The sequence below is a fragment of the Manis javanica genome, chromosome 6, assembly GCF_040802235.1.
Source record: "Manis javanica isolate MJ-LG chromosome 6, MJ_LKY, whole genome shotgun sequence".
Classification (NCBI taxonomy): domain Eukaryota; kingdom Metazoa; phylum Chordata; class Mammalia; order Pholidota; family Manidae; genus Manis; species Manis javanica.
In genome coordinates, this window is record NC_133161.1 from 65374743 (window position 1) to 65392349 (window position 17607).

Below are 17607 nucleotides of genomic sequence, written 5' to 3' on the forward strand. Positions count from 1 at the left end.
ATACTCCTGTAAGTGGAACCATGCAATATATGTCTTTTTGTGATGGGCTTACTTCATTTAGCATAATGTCCCCAAGGTTCATCCATTCTGCAGCATGGACCAGGCTGCCAATGAGACTCGGGCTACGCAAGCATTTGATTTTATCATCTTTGAAGATATTGTCTGCACATACTAATTCATAATTTATATTACTTAATTTCTCTAAGAATTATAAATATTGGCACGGTTTCTAAAAATAAACATATGTACTATCCTAAAAGCTAATGTAGCTGCTCAAAATAGATCTTTTCATGGGGGAGGTGGAGATGGAGGGGAGAGATGGGTACCAAACTTTGCATATGGCACTTCTCCAATTGTTTGAGGGGAAAGCCTGCCTAACTCTCAGATTTCAGAGTGGACTCTGGACAAAAGTGTGATATCTAAGTGTGAACTGACCTGGTCCAAGTTAGTTTTCCCTTGTGCCAGGTTGCCTGGCTTTTCCTCCTAGGCCGTATGTGTATGGGATGGTATATGCAAGCCTGGTTTCTAGAACTTCATGGATGATAATGTACAAAACATACAGATTTTACTGAGTAGAAGCATCAGGTTCCAGATCAAAATGCTGCAATGTAATGAGCCTGTCTTCAAGCAAGAGCTTCTCAGTGGTGCTGCTACCGCAGCTAGACTCTCTTGGATGCATTATTTCCATGTTTTGTCACGTTGTGCTTTGCTGTATGGTCAGAGGGATGGCTGGTGCCTGTGACACCCCCTCCCCGATCCTGCCTTCCTGCCCAGCCCCAGACTGTCCCGTCTGCGTCTGTCTCCTTCTGGTAGCTCCTGACAATGGTGTCATTTTAGATTATGATTACATGGAAAATTATTGTATTCAAGTGGTATGATGTACTAGTTACTGTCTCCCTAGTTGGTCTGCAAGTCTGTCATATCTATATATTCCTCTAGATTACCTGTTTCCTTTTGGCCAACAGCTCAAATACCATCTTTCCCAGCTAGCTCTCTAATTCTTTCATGGCAAATTGGTTGCAGTTTCTACCCTCTTCAAGAATTTTGTATAAAAGAAAACAGTTGCATCCTAGTGGGTTAGCTTAGCACTCTTGTTTTAAATGTTATACCTTAGTTATCCATCCCACTCTGCTAAATATTCCTGTTTTACAAAATGGTGGTTTACTTAGATGGACAAAATGGAATGTAGATATTACTTAATTTCAAGCCAGAGCAGTGTATCTACTATTTCCTGAATGCCAAACAGCCATATAGTACTGTACTAACTTTTCGGAGAGTTAAAAACAACTTTCTTCAAATACATTCTTCTTTTCAACCACATTTTTGGTAACAAAGAAAATAATGATTTGGTGGTTGTCTAAATTGTTACTCTTACATCAGACTGGATTTGTAAATTCGTTATGGACTGTTAGTATTTCAGAAAGATAGCTCTAAATGAAAAAAAAAAGACCTGGGTTCTGCATTAGTCTGTCTTCAAGAGATATTGAAAGGTTTTGTGTAGCACATTTTAAATGATTGCATTCTTTTTGTGAACCCCAAACAAAGTATTTCTAGCAAGATTATCCAAGCTGTATTTGGCCCTTGATGGCATCCTACACCATCCACAGCTTTCCTGTCTCTCAACGAAACTCAGAATCCCCTTGCTTCCCAAGTCCTAACTCCATCCAGACTTTAATGTTTGAATTACCAAAAGAATGAGTCAATATAAAACTGGTATTTACCATTCACAGTTCTGAGATTTTAAAAAAAGAGACATTCGATATTATTCACTGGTCTCCAGAGCACTAATGTAATCTTAATCACAGAAGGAAATTATCCCCCAGAGGCCATCATGTTGCCCAGTTTATAACCTCACCAGTGGTGGCTATTTTCACCTAAGCGTACACAGTCTTCCTCCACTTTGAACTCACTTCTCTCAAAGAGTGGCTTCACTTTGCCTCCTTTCAATACATTTCTGGTAAAAGTAATATCTTAAACAGAAGGCAGCTTCAAAGTGTTGTGTGCTTACCCATCTAGCATAATATTTTAAGGACAGGTAAAATAAAATTGTCCCAACTTAAAAATTCTGTTTCATATTCAGCAATTATCTACTTTGATCATCCATTACACAAGATAAACGAACCACGTAAGGGCCCTAACGTCTTAAACTGGCTAGTTGTACATGGACTCAGGGAGGAGTAAGAAGCAGGGCCTTGAAATAAAGATTGGTATGACTTTGAAATAAAATTCCCACATGCATTAATCAGGCTTCTGTTGTTCCCATCAAATGAAATATGATTTTAGGGCTTTGGTAACACTTCACAGTTGACTGGCTCTTTCTATCCAACTACCCATCTATCTGTCCATCCATCTATTTGAATTCGCTCCCCAGCTGTGATTCTGAGACAACCATTGTCATTTAGATGATGCTTCCTTACTGTGGGTCTTCTGGTGGCTGCTGACATTTGGAATAAGAGGCACTTTTCATATAGATTAATTACATAAACAAACGGACAGGACATCTTTTTTTCTGCTTTCTTCTTTTAGATCTTTTTATTTTCTGGGCATTTAGAGGTGAGACTCTGCATTCTCACAAGCAAAAATAGTTCGTGGTTATTAGTTCATGTTCTGAGAGAGGTCCAGGTGAAGAGACTTGGAATATAACCTCAGAGAAGGAGGGACCAAAAGAAAAGCCCATCAATGAAAGCAGAGGAAATAAAGAAATATCTCAAATAGACAGGGAAACTAAAAGGAAACTAGCAGAGTAAAATGTATTACATGTAGGGTCTTGTTCCCTTTTCAATTTTTTTCATCTTAAATTGGGGGAAAAAGATGGGAGAACATGGCAATAATAATTGCTTCTGGGGCAGGAGACAAGATTGGAGGATGAGAGGAGAGGAGCTAAGCAGGGATGAGAATGAGGTTGGAGTTTCGCCACGTACCTTTTTGTACCTTTTAAATTTTGTGTCATGTTTTATCAAAACAATATATAAAAGAATGAGATTAGAGTGAGAAGATAAGATTTGGTACAAGGAAAGGATAATTGCAGAAAGCTCTATGAAGTTGACAAAATGGGAAGGGTTTTTGTTTTGGTTTGGTTTGGGTTTTAATAATAATAAAAGGAAGAGAGAAGACAAGCTTTGGAGGCAAGTTCCAAAGGTGAGGTCATATGGGCAGCCGGATGGAGGGCAAGGGGATGAAGTCATTTTCTAAAGCCGTCAGCAGGGAGAGCCATGTGAGGTGGTTAAGTCACTTTGGGATGAAAAGATCAAAAACGCCTGAGGGGAACCCACCAAAACTAAGAAAGAAAAGAGTGTTTCTTTTAAAAGCCTCCACTGTTTTAAAAGAACTGGTACAAGCAGAGTTAGGCTTGTCTTGAAGGGTCTGGGAAAAGGTGAGAAAGTGAAAAGATAACTTTTCCCATCTCCCCTCAATTCCATCCTAGACAGAATGAATTCTCTGTTTTGTACCAGTGAGAATGTAGAAAAATCCTTTCCCAAAAAACAATCAAAGGGAGAAAGGGCAGCTCTTACGGAGGGAACAGCCTCCATATTTCTCACCCCACGATGGGCCCTTCTGAGTTGCAGCATCTTATGGGCTGATACTTGGTCTCTTAACCTGGAGGTTTTCTGCTGGTTTTAATGACGCATGCTGTGTTGATCATCCACTTTGAGTGCTCATTCACATTGTTTAATATGCTGAGACAAAATCTTTTCCTATACTATGTCTCTCAATTCTTTTCTCTAAACGCTGCAATTTCATCAGTTCCTTTTTATTGGTAGTCTTCCAGGTTTTACAGACAAAACCAAGAGTACCTACTCTCCTGTGAGCCCTAATTTTGTCATTAAAAACTTCTTGAGATATCATTTGCCATAAATCAATCTATATCCCTTGGGCTTCCTAGTATTTATTTGTTATTAGATTATTTTTAATACTCTCACAGGGGCTTCCTAATGCTCTGGATAAAAAGAAATTGAAATACACGCAGATGCTAAGCCACACATCTTTTTTGTGTACCTACATGGATTGGGCTCCTGCTCACAAAGTAAACATGTCAAAGTCAAATACGACGAGGAAGGCAGGCATAAGGACATAGCTGCTCCCAGAGTTTCCAGAGACAGCATAGCATACTCAGATGTTCCTGGCATTTTATCATGGTCCCCATAAATCAAGTGTTTTAATAAGGAGTTGAAAGCATCTTTCATTTTAAAGATTTCCATATCTTCCTCACCCAGGCTGTGTAGGCGATGCTTCCTCACCCTCCTCCCCTGAGCTCTGCCAGGAAAAGCCAGTGATTTGTAAATTGAAGCTATGTCAGCTAAAGCTTTTATTGGTACTTGTTATCCGGGCCTCCGTCTGCTTTTAATTTTAATTCTCTGCTGAAAGAACTAGCTTTGCCTTTAGAAAAAAAAAAATTTTTTTTTCGCATGATTTCCACTTTAAAATAAAAAACAACAGCTAAAAGTAGTGATGTGAAGCCAGACAACGGTTAGTTAGGTTTCCTAAGTTAGCTTCCCTCTTTTCTTTCTTGAGTGCATTTTAGGTTAGGTTTGGGCTAAGACCTTGTCTTCTATATGGACCTACTTGTTCCCCTTCTCTCCCTGGCATGTCCCTGTTTTCACCACCATTTTGCAATTTCAGCTAATAAATTGTGGGAGTAAAGTAGATATTAAGAAATTGACATTAAAGAGAGTTTTGAAAATAAAATGAAGATTTGATCAGCTTTTTCACTTAATCAAGAAAGTAAGAACAGCATATTGTAAGAGAATTTAAATGAGTTGTGCAAAAGTCAAAATACTGCTCTTTTTTGTTTAAAAGATATCTTTCTCACAGTACAAAAGCACAGCAGATATTTAAGCTCCACATTGAACAATATGATAGGCGTATTTATGTAAGATAATTAACATATTTGAAGTTTTTCCCAGCCTAGGGTTTTTCTTAGCATTCTGCCTTATAGATAGATGTAGCAGCTACTTAAATATGTACATAATACAGAATATTTCTGATTAAATATTTGTAAAATGGTCTTCAGTTTACAAAGCTGTTTCATATTCATTACTTCATTAAAGCTCAGGGAATGAGGAATTCTTTGTCACATTTCACAGCTAAGACCACATGAGTCTGACTGATGTGCCCACAGCCACATATGCGAAATGGGATTCAAACCCACAGCCTGTGACTCTGAAGTCAGTCTCTTGCCACCATCCTGCTCTGACTTCCTCCTAATTTAGTTGATGAAACTCTGTGTAGTGCGAATCACTGTGGGAGAAGATGTCCCTGTGGTAGAGACCCAGCTTCACATTCAAGTAGCAGCCACATCTTCTAGCACATTCCACATCCTGTGTCCTCATTTTCTCTGACCCCAAGGGCTCCTTTTAGTAGCAGCCTTAAAGAACATGTGTATTTTTTTTCTCTCATCAAGCTCACCTATCAGTCTGTCTTCTGGACATCTAAGCATGTTCCTGTGCTCAGCCCTGAGTACTCCTCCCCGAGTGCCCTGTGAGAGGAAATGGCTAGTCTCCAGTGTGGCTTTCTTGGAAACAGGTGCCTGAATTCTATGGCTGTACTTCAAGCTCAGAGCCCCTGGTCTGAACAGATGGGATAAGGCCCATGGTCGGGAAGGAGACATCAGAAAGGCCAGCACCCATCCCAGGATCCTGTGCATATTGACCTGCATGTTTAAAGCCAGCACACTATAGAAAGGTTTGGAACCATAAGAGGAAAGTAACAGAGGCCCTACAGCAAATAGGCACACAGAAAGATAGCAGGCCAGGTAAGATGTTTCCTTAATGAATCCCTGTATAGTGCTTCCAATACACCCAACGAACCCTGAGGTAGGGCCTCTCTGGCTTGAGCTGAGTATATGAATCCTCTGAGGAGTGAGTTGGACAGGGAGAATGGAGAACCCTGGGTCTCACCTAAAGATTCTGTTTCGGAGGGCCTGGGGTGATGCCTAGGGGTCTGATTTTTAATGAGCTCCCAAGGTGGTTCCCTGGTGGGAGTCCATGGATCACACCTTGAGACATCTTTTCTCAGGACGTCACCATGGAATAGTGCTCACAATAGACACTCACAATGCTGACCAGCCCATACAAAAAGGGGAATTTACTCTATTTAACAAGGCAGACATTCAAGATGTCAGGTGTCAAATGTATGAAGATTCGTATTTTTAAATTCTTTTTTTTAAGAGTAAACTTAATTATATGGAAAAGTCACTTAAATGAAGCCATCTAATTTTCTAGGAATCCCACTTTATTATTATTATGCTTTTTGGTACTTGCCGTATATGTTTGCTTTAACCCTAGAGCCTAGAGATTTGTATGTCAGAACACTGCAATATGCTTGCTTTGCACATCTACAATCAGTATTGATTAACCTTGCTAATTAAATCTTTTCTCCTATTTCAACTAAATCCTCCTTAGTGTTCTCCAGGCTGACTCAAGACTGAAAAAGCTAGAATGGAGTCTCAGGCTTGTTAATATCTAGAATTGATTACTCAAGATCATGCTACCTTGTGGGTACACAGAAAATAATTTTGAGAATTAATTTAGACATGTTCAACACAGGGAATTTTCCAGGATCAATCTGGCCCTGTTAATGTCTCTATATGCATGTTTTAAAATGCCTGCAGCATCACAAATAAATCCTCCCACTCTGCATCCTTCCTGCTTCTGTGGTTTGTCTATTACCTGCAGCTTGTCTATTACCTCCATCCTCTTAGGACCAGCTCAGCCTAGGACAGAGAAGGCTTCATCACCAGGCCCTACAACACCGCTGTCATTTTGCAGAGGGGTTTGTTATTACAGCTCACGTAATTCATCAACAAATAATGTCCTGGGTTTGAGGTACTTTCTGTAGCGAGTACCAAGATGGTGAGGAAGAGGCAGGGATGGTATGAAAACAGTAATTCTCATTTGTCCCAGCATGACATTTCTGTGCTTGGGGGGATGCACTAGAGGCTGTGAAATCATAAATGAAGAATTTCAGGAATACAGTACTCTGACATTTCTTGACAAAATATTCAGCCATTCTTCAATAGGCCCAAAGAAATTTTGAAGCTGAATGTAATAGTAGAAATGATAACAAAATCAATAAATATAGTACTAAAAGTTTATCATGTGCCAGCTACTGTTCTCAGCATTTTACATGAATAGGCTCATTAAATTTTCCAAAGGGTAGATACTATGATCCTCTCTTCATGGATGAGGATTTTGAAGCTTAAAGAGGTTAAATAACTTTCTTAATGTCAAACAGAATATGGCTGTGCCAGGCAGGAAAAGGGCTGTATATTTGCTTAGGTCACATCTACCCACACATCTCCTTATTTTCTAGTCCCAAAGTGGTTTCTTTATGAGCATGCACAGTGAAGACTTCTAGACTTGCTATTTAAATGAGGTTAAATAGCCTCCCTTGTATGAGTTTAAATGTTGAGTCTATTCAAAATTCAGTTGCTTAGCACTGATTTGAGTAGAATCATCTGGGATGCTCTTTCAGAATTCCACCCCACTTCTCCACCCTGGGAAGGCAATGGGCTGACCTGTTCTGGAGGTGGGTAGGGTTGATAATGCCCTTGAAGCCACCATCTGTCCCCACTCTTGTCTTGCTGCAGTACCACCACTCTGGGCTTGTATGGCGTGTCCCTGAAGGCTTTGGCTACGATAATGCCTGGTCTCTTTCCTCAGCTCTGGCAATTTCTAGAAGCCTCAGCCACCTTCTCTTGATGAATGACCCTCATAACAACTCAGACTAACATGGGCTCCAATTTGACACCTGATCCAGGGCCATTCCCTGGCAAGTTCACTAGCCAGTGACCTTAGCTGTCTTCCCCTTCCTCCCATGGATCATCTGATGCCCTCTGGATTTCTTCCCCTCCAAACCCCAAGGGCCCAGGGAGATATGGGGGAGCCAAGTTCAGCCCTCTTCTTCAACTGCACCCTTTACTGGGAGGCAGCTGATCCTATTTGGAGCAGAGACAGCTTGAGAAGCAACCCCCTTGCCAACTCCTAGCAGGTCGTGGGGTCATACCACATTGTGCCTTTAGTTTTTCCCTCTGTGGGAGAAAGTTGGGTCCCATGTGTCACTGCCCATTTCCCTGATTGACTTCCCCGGTCAGGAGGGGATGGGTGGGCTTTCCCCCTTCCTCTCTCTGGTCACTAACCACCCCAGCCCTACCACAACCATAACTAAAGTATGATCAAATTCGCTTGCTAACGTGGGAGGTACAAATTGTATAGTTCTTTATTGCCTGGCAGTCTTACTTTGAAGCGTATTATCTTGCTGCAGACTTGACATCCCTTCTGGGCTGTCGGAGCTGGACAGTACCGCCTCCTCTCCTTCCCACCAGTGCCCTTGACACTTGTCTTTCTCAGTGGCTCCTTCTCTGTCAGGCAGTTGTGTCAAGTAGATGCAGAAGGTACAGAGCAGCAGTGGGGGGTCCCTGCCCTGAACAGCCCTCCACACAGTCTTGAAGAGAGGCAGATACATATTAACGCTGGTACAGGGAGCTATACCCAAAGTCCCAGAAATTGAGAGGAATGAGTAATTTCTTAGCTGTTCACTATCCTGCTTCTTCTGATACATTTCCTTTCTCCTCTTGCACTGATTGGTGCCTTTTCTCCTCAGGCTGACGAGCAGGGCATTCCTCAAAGCCTTCCTCAGCTCCTCCCTTCATCATCTAACATTCTTTAAGCAACCTAATCAACTCTCACAACTTCAATTCCACGTTTTTGGTGTTGGCTGGTAGGTCTTGCTTTAAGCCCATTTTCTTACTAGGCACCCTCTCTCCCAGCACCTCCATCGCTCACCAGCCCAAAAGCTCCCTTTCTGAAAATATTTTAGAACGTACCTATCTTGGTTGATGGCCCTGCCAGTCTCCTAGGCCCCAAACTGGAAAAATCCGACTTTTCCCTACTTTCTCCTCCCTTATCCAGGCAGCCATCATGCTTATCCTGCGGAGATCTCCTTCCAAATGTCCCCTGCATTGGTCCCTTCCTCCTCTCACTGCATCCACCCCGGTGGATGGGCTGGGCCCTCTTGAGGGCCCACTGCTTAGTGGGAAACAGCAATTTGAAGAAAAGAAATCACAGATTGATATTAAGTGATAGATATGAATGTGTAGATATCAACAGGTAACGTTGGGTTTTCATCACCTGGGACGTTACTGAAAGACCTAATAACCGTGACTCCCTTTCCCTTGCTGGGCCCTTTCATACTCCTTGCCTTCTCTCCTCGCTCTCTCTGTCTCTCTGTCTCTCTCACACACACACACACTCACTTCCTCTAAATAATGCCTTCTCCAAACAGTGGTCTTGCCATGCTGCATCTCTGCACAAGGGTCTACTGTGCTCACCTAACTTAACCCCCCAACTCTGTGATCTGCATGACCTTGTCCACTCTGTCCACCCAGTGCAGCCCACACCCCTCCTAGTAAAACTGAAGCTCTTCAGGTTCTGTAATCAGACTGGTTTGCAGAACGACTTGACAATAAAGATACTGAAGAAACTAAGTGTTAATTTGGGAAGAGTCGGAAGGGAGCCAAAAACCATCCTCCCTATTTTGTAGATTGTAAAGAAGCAGTAGACACTCCTGGATGTTTTAGATGTAGGAGCCAGTGGATGATCTTGTGTGTCCCCTTCCAATATGTGTGTATCCGTCCACACGATATTTGCATTTTCTAGTGAAGAGGTCTGTAAACCTTTTAGCATTTAAACCAAAGAGGTCAGTACCCTGCCAGCCTTACCCAGTTACAGTTTCTACCTTAGAAATTGAATGTGCATGCTTCCTCCAGATCAGGGCCCACTGCACCTATTGAGGACCTTGAATTAAATGAGACAATGCTTTGTGACTCCAATTGGTACCCTTTATTATTATTTTTTTGTCCCTCTGCTTCAGGCAGAAATCATATTCCTTTTTCGTTTATTGTGTCAAGGTTTTTCTATGCATGTTTGTGCATTTATTGAGAATCCCTTGTCATTTAGAGATTAATTCTTGTTTTCAAAAGCAAACTTTATAACCTCACGGTTCCTTATCATCTTACTGTGAATCAGGCCATCATGGCCTGCCTTGTCCTTTCCACATCTTTCCCTCTCTAAGGACAGACTTTTTCCTTGAAATGCTGGTCAGGATTCTCAAGCCCTCTCAAAGTCTCCTAGAAAGAAGCTTCTAGAGGGACAGACTCATCCTTCTATGAAGAACAGTATATAGAAAATTAATGGGAATGTTTATCAAGGAAATAATCAGCTTTTTTAAAGAGGTGTTTTAAGAGGAGATTCATCCCAACATGACTATCTAGATGTTGCCTTTCTCTGTGGCAACATTTGGATTTTTTACCATTTTGCTTTGATTCTGGAGCAAAAAGCTACCTTTGCAAAGAGCATTCACTTCAAAGATAAGTTGACTATGAGCAAAAACTTGAGGGTTACTTTTCATTCTTTAATCTTGCTTCGGTGGCTTCAGTGGCCAATTACTGGACTTACTGTGGTGGATGCGATGGAAAATAGAACAGATATGGAAAACACACCCTTCTCCACTTTACAATTTAGCTGAGGAGATAAGACAAAGACTCTCATAATGGAGAGAGACTATGCCTGGTAGCTGGGTGTTCAAATGAGGAGCAGAGTCTATGTAGGGCTTTTCCCTAAGGTCCTCCCCCAAACCCCAGAAACTCACGGGAAGCCATGAAGTTTCACCTAAATTGGGAGAACTTGCCACTTATTCCAAACTAAAGGTATTTCTATTAAAATTAAAATTGATAAGCTGGTTGAGGGAATAATCTCTAATAATAACTGCTCACACTCAGAGTATTCAATTTTCCATTTTTTTAAGCCATAGCTCCAGTGCAGAGAGAGAGAGACAACGTAAGGAGGAAGGTCGACACTCATGTTATGTTGGAGAACCCAGCAAAATTGGGCATAGACGAGACCCCCTTTCCCAGCTAATTCCAGATTTAGTGCTTCTTTCATCCTGAGCATGACTTTGTAGAGAACTGGTGGTGAGACTGGGCACATCAGCCAAGCTTTCTGAGCGGGAAACAGGAAATGAGCTTGAATTTACTGCTGGTTACTAAGGCTCTGCTTGTTTTGGGGGAAGGTAACAAGGAAAAACAAGCATTATGGTGACTACCCTCTATGGGAAACCTAGAGATACTGCCAGGTTTTGGAGAGATGGGTGTGTATGAGAGGCAGAAGGAATGAGCATGTGAGGCAGGAATGTGAGACTGCACACACACATGCATGCCCAGAGCCAGTCGTGCAGCTGCTCCCAGCATTTTTCCTGCCTGTCTTTACATGATCCAACCTCGGTTGTGAGCAGTGAGCTCTGTTCGTGCTGAACTTCTGCAGGATAGTTAAAGCCAACGGTTCCTCAGAGCTCAGCATCTCTATATTCCATGACATTTGGCTTGCTTTCTGCATCTTCACTGTTCCTGGAGTTTCTTTGTGCTCTGCTTTTGGTGCTTTGGAAGTTCTCATCCTCAACTCAGTATTAACTCATTCTCCAAGCATGTGCCAGTTGCCTCCCATTGAGCCCAGGCAGCCTTGAGGGCCCACTGCTTAGTGGGAAACAGCAATTTGAAGAAAAGAAATCACAGATTGATGTTAAGTGATAGATATGAATGTGTAGATATCAGCAGGTAATGTTACTCCAAGCCTTTGTCTGGATATCTGAGCATCTTATTACTTGGTGCTATTTTATATAAATTGGACATGCTAGCTACCTTATTCTAACAACTCCCACTAATAGCTATTCAGTCCACTGTGATAATGGAAGAAGAAGAAAGTACTTCAATTCACAGGTGCCATTAAGTGTTGGCATTAACTCATTCAACAAATACTTTGAGCCCCTACTGTGTACACAGCAGTGGGGATACAGTGCTGAGCAAAACGGGCATGGTCCCTGTCCTCATCAAACTAACAGAGTTACAGACACAGGATAAACATTTCATACAGAAGGATATATAATTAAAAATTTTGACAACCAGTGGAAGAAAATTATAGTGTGCTATGAGAGTGTGTTGCTGGGACCTCATTTAGAAATGAAAGTGAGAGCAGGCTTCTCTGTGTGGGATCACTAATCCTAAGAGCTTGAGGACGCATTGGTGACAGCCAGAAGTATCAAGGTTCCACGTGGAAATAACAGCATGTTAAAATCCTAGGGTAGGAAAGGGTTGGGAGGAAAGATGTCCACATTGCTGGAGCATAGTCAGTGAAGGACAAAAGCCGGGTTATGCAGGACTTTGTAGAATAGGTAAGGATTTTGGAATTTGAGGTAAGTACACTGAGAAGCCACATGAAGGCTGTAAACAAGAAAGCAAAATGAACAGATACATTTTTAAATGCATTTTTGAAAGTATATTGAGAAATGGACAAGGGAGGGAGAATGGCAAGAATGGATTGAGGGGGAACATTAAGTAGTGTTAAGATGACTAATGATGTTGGCAGTAATAATAGTTTCGGTGTGGAGGCAAGTTGAGGCACTTGGGATCTGCTTTGGGTTAGCATGGCCAGAATATGGTGAAGGCTTGCCTATAGGGGAAAAAAAGACTAAAGGATGGACCCCAGGTGTCTGGCATAGTAGAGGGAGTATCCAGCATTTACTGAGCCATGGAACATAGAATGAAAGGAAATTTGGGAGCATAAGAGCAATAATTCATTCTTTGAGTGTGTTACATAGGAGATGAGTGTGAGAGAGATCCAAGTGGAATTGTACATTGTGTTTTCGAGGTCTACAAAGAGGACCAGATGAGATATTCACATTTAGGAGTGGCTAGTATCTGTGACTGATACTCATGAGAAAAGATGAGATCCCTTGGGAGAGGGTTTGGCATCCAAAGTGAAAGGGGACTAGAATTTCAGCATTTAAAGGTTGGGTGGAGAAGAGACCAAAAAAATAAAGAAAAAGCAAGATTTTTTGGTGTCATGGCAACCAAAACCACTGAAAGTATTTCAAAGGAAGAATCTGTCTACTCTGAAGATCCCCACTGATATGGAAAATGAGGATACAAGTAAAAGAAGTACCTGGTTTAGCATCAGACAAGTTCTTTTTATAGAATTATTGAGTAAGTGTGCATTTATGGAAGGAAAAATGAGGAGCTAGGAGGAAAAGAACATAGGGGCATGGGAACCACTCATTTGGAGAACCTTGGGTGGGAAGTAGAGTGCAGATAAAGGGCAGAAGCCTCAGCATGATATTTTTCCTGATAGGAGGCACAAAAGCTTGTTTGACTGCAGAGAAACGGGAGGGAGGTAGAGTACAAAACTGAAGATAATGAAGAGAAAGGAATAACTTGGTTTTGGTGGGTCCTCACCTAGACTAGAAGGACTGCAATACAGAACACAAAGGGAGTGGTCCTTAGTAGGAAGAAGAAAGAATAAAGGATGGGTACAAATAGTGGATAGATTGTGGATCAGATGGTAGGAAAATTAGGGAGTTTGCATATGATGGCTCCGATTTTCTCCTTAAAGTATCAGAAATAGACATCCTCTGAGAAGAAAGAAGAGTTGGATTTAAGAAACTAGGAGAAAGGATGACATATTTTACTAAAGAAACATTTAGTGGCATGAGTGCCTGGTTGCGGGTAGTCTTCAGGGCCACTGCCATGTATAGCTGTCAAGGTTGTATATTGCACAAAGTTGCTATACCTGCGAGGGGTGCTGTTTGCATCATATCATCACAGGTTTGCATGTTTGTTATGACAAGGTTCTGGCAGATGGCAGTAAAGCGTCTTGTTCTTTCAGAATCAAGGTATCACCATAGTTTTCTGACAGAAAAGTGTCTTGTTCTAATTGACATGCAGACACCATATGGGATACTTGTATTGGGTGAATGCAGTTATAGGATAATACCACTCTGCCCCAGTGAGTGACTTTTGTTCAGCAGCACAAAGGTGGCTGCAAGCACCCATGAGAATATGGGTGATTGGGTCCATCCACAACTGGAGATTTCCAGGCAGCTGTGACATGAAGATAAACAAGAAAAGCTGAGGAGTGATTGAAATGATGCTCATATAATACAGGCTAAATAGGGAGGAGAATTAAGAAAGAAGTCAGTGGATCTGCAGCATCAGTGAGAATGAAGCTCTGGCTATTATACTGAGGATCCCTGAGAAGGTGAACCCAAGGATTGGAAGCTGTGATCAAAGAATATAAATCTAGTTGGTGATTTTGGAGGCAGGGAGTTTCTAGTGAAATCAGCATTCATGTTGGTGGGGTGTTGGGGCAGTTTGATGATATGCTTAGTATTTACTCAATAATGGTCAGAGTCTATAGAATGTCTTTGACCACTTTATGTCAAAAAAAATAATTTCCCAAGAAGGAAAGGGTATGATAACCTCTATTTTCTGTACTGGGCTCCAAAATATGAAAATGGACATTAAATAGAAACCATGAGCCATGTTTTAAAATGGTTTATGTATCTGTGCTTTCTTAGATGTGGTTTAGCTATTTTTTAAAAATTACTGAAAGAATTTTAATTATTTTATTCTTTAATGAGCTGAAAAATTGTTCTGTTATTTTGACCTATTGTTAGGCATACACAAGAGTGTGTGTGTGTGTGTGTATTGTACGTCTGGGTTAATGCCCAAAGATAGAAAAAGGTAGTATTGAGATTCAATAAATTATTTTTGAAAATAGTCTCTAACACACTGGGAAACTATTTAGATGTGACAAAATATTAGTTGTCATGAATACAGAACTAGTTAAAGAAATCTTCAGAGTTAGTAAAGTATTTGAATACAGGTCATTTCAGGGATAAAGTTGTGCCTTAGGTATAGACATTTAGGGTACATTTAAGCTGAAATCTGGGAAGTAAATAAAAATATTATCTTGTATTCAAGAGGAATCAGAACAAGAACTTAACAGCATGTCTGATGACTGTGTTTGGGACCCAGGAATATCTTGTTTCTCCCTAATATTCATGTTCACTTGAATGGATCTTTGGATGCTGTTCCAGTTACTATGGCTGAGTAAATTACTCCAAAACATAGTGGAATAAATCAGCTATTTATCATGCTCACAGATTTTGTGGGTCAGGAATTCGACAAGGCACAGAAATGACCCTTGTGACTTGCAAGGCAAAGGACAGTACAGCGTCAGCCTGGCTCTTCTCTCAGGATGCTTGACCGTAGCACCCAGCCAGCAACCAGCATCAGCTCCTAGATGGATGGCAGTTTGGGCTTCCTCACAGCATGCTAGCATCCCCAGATAAAGAGCAAGTTGGAAGCTGTGTTGCCTTTTGCCTTAGAAGTCATTTAGCATCGTGTCTGCATTCTATTCATTAAGACTTTTACAAAGTCTCTCCTGTGCAGGACTGGAAATATTTCTGTGGCCATTCTTGCAAAATACACTCTGGTCACATAAACCTATCAGTCCCTTTAAGCATTATTCACAGATATCTTCCTGTCATCCAGTGGCACACCTATTTAAAATATGCATAATTTGCTGGATTTGTGGTTGCAAATGCTCTGGAAAATCAAAGAACCCCAGATACAGACAGTGTCAACCTCAGAACACCTAAAGGACAATAACCTCTCTTGACTATCCCAAACTTTGATAACCCTCCTCAACTTAATCCTCCATCCTCACTGTCAGCTCATGACCTTGCCCCCCACTTCAGTGAATACTACCTGATTTCCTTCCACACCCTTCCCATCAACTCTCAAAAAGGAAAAAAAAAATTTTCCATTGACCCACCTCTTATAATTCAGCCCAGATATTCTCCTGAAATGTCTATGACTTTCCAACGTCCAAATCCTGTCAAATTGTTTTTGTTTTTTCCAGGCTTTATCTTAAGGAACCTCTTTTCTACAATGTTGGACAGTGTTGACTACTCCCTCCTGATTCAAACTCTATGAGCTTGACTCTACAAAAGGCTGCACCCTAATCTCCCTCCTACCTTTGCCATCTTACTGCTGCCTGTGCCTTTGCACACCACGTTCATGTTGGTATTTCCCAGGACCCCATCCTTGGCTAAATAGTCTTCTTCACCTTCATGCTTTTCCTGAGTGATCTTTTCATGCTCCAGATTTAACTACAGTTGACTCTAAATCCATATCTCTAGTCCAGTCCTCTCCCCCAAACCCACTGCAATATGACCAACTACCTATTAAGCATCTCTACTTTCATGTAGAGGTGGGCCAAAGCTTTACATACAAGGCATCCACAATAGATTTCATCTCTCTGTGCCCCAGTATCACCACCCCATAATGGCTCATTTCTTTACTCACCTAGCTAAAAACCTAAGAAATATCTGAAGGCCTTACTTTTTTGTACCTTCTACATCTAACAGATTGCCAGCTTTGTAGATTTTGATTTTCTAAGTATTTCGCACATCTGCGTGTTCTGTAAGCCTGCCATCTCAGCTCTCCTTCAGGACTTGTGACTCACCTGGACTACCGGTCTCCACTATGCCTCCCTGCTTTGAGTCTGCCTGCCAGACAACCTAGTGCAATCTAAATGAAACCAAAACCCAGCCCATCACATCTCCTTTCAGTGGCTGTTGAGGCCACAGGATGGAGTTCAAGCTTCTCAGCGTCCCACAAAGCCTTCTGTGATTTTGCTCTTGTCCAAATCTAGTGCCTTATCATACACCACTTCCAGCCTGATATTTTGTGCTGCAAAAACATCAAGCTGCTCCAACAGTGAGCTGTTTCTTACACTCATGCCTTTGCTTGCATTATCTTTTCTGCCAAGAGACAGATTGAGGTCAGTCCCACTTCAGCAGGCAAGCGGTTGATAGAGCCACTGCCTTGGAACAGAGAACAGAAGTATGCAAGGGAAGGGTGTGGACTAGCACAGGGTGCAAGGCAGGATGGGTGCGTGTTTATAACAGTAGGTGACATTTACTCAAACCACGTTTTCTGCCCACGGACATTAGCTTGTATTCTACTTCCATATTTTGACTTGTGGTATGCCACAAAGAATATCGCATGTCACATGCACAATACACGGGAACTTTAATTTTCAAAAGAAAATTCATAGAACTGTGTCATCCCAGAATATAAACAGTACTGTTCTGATAGTAATCTCTTGAAGCAGACATTTTTGGTTGATTCCCCAACATCCATCCTACCTCAAGAGGTTAGTCTAAGACAGTAGTTCTCAAAGTGTGGTACCCAACCAGCTTACATCTGCATTACCTAGGGGCTTGTTAGAAATGCAAATTCTTGAGCACCCCTCAGACCTATTTATCAGAAATTATGGGGATGGGGCCCAGTAACCTGTGTTTTAATAATTTCCTCCAGGTGATTCTGATTTATATGCAAATTTGAGAACCATTGGTCCAAGACAGTCTTGATAATTCCATTCTTTTGGCCACTGATTGGTTTTAGAATATATAGGTGACCCAGTTCTGGCTAGTGAGAGGTGACAGGGAGTCAGGTCAGGATGGAAACTTCTGGGAAAAGTGTCCTTGCTTCTAAGAAGGTAGGACAGGTAAAGGTCATTCCTGTACTTACTTGGATGTTACCGTGCCTGGATGTGACTCCTTGGACTGCCTCCTCCTTTTTGGGACCATGAAGGGTGCCAGCTAATGGCAAAACAGGAAATTTGAAGTCACTTGGGATTTCACAGATCCACTGAATTAGCCTGCCTTTAGAATAAGAATAAGTTTCCTGATTATTTAGTTCTGTGTGAA

At 41.5% G+C, this 17607-nt stretch overlaps 1 protein-coding gene and 1 long non-coding RNA gene across 11 annotated transcripts in view; one reads left to right on the forward strand and one right to left on the reverse strand.

Moving 5' to 3' along the window:
- ICA1 (islet cell autoantigen 1) overlaps positions 1 to 17607 on the forward strand; it is a 119250-nt gene that overhangs the window by 39272 nt on the left and 62371 nt on the right. The gene's annotated exons all lie outside the window — the stretch shown is intronic.
- Positions 1 to 17607, reverse strand: part of LOC118972646 (uncharacterized) — a 34254-nt gene that overhangs the window by 6411 nt on the left and 10236 nt on the right. The window contains exon 3 of one of the 2 annotated variants that reach the window (XR_005061709.2): positions 17429 to 17562. This is a non-coding gene — a long non-coding RNA (uncharacterized lncRNA). Of the gene's footprint in view, positions 1 to 9912; positions 17563 to 17607 lie in introns of those variants that run through there. The other variant, XR_012132274.1, reaches the window with a different exon arrangement.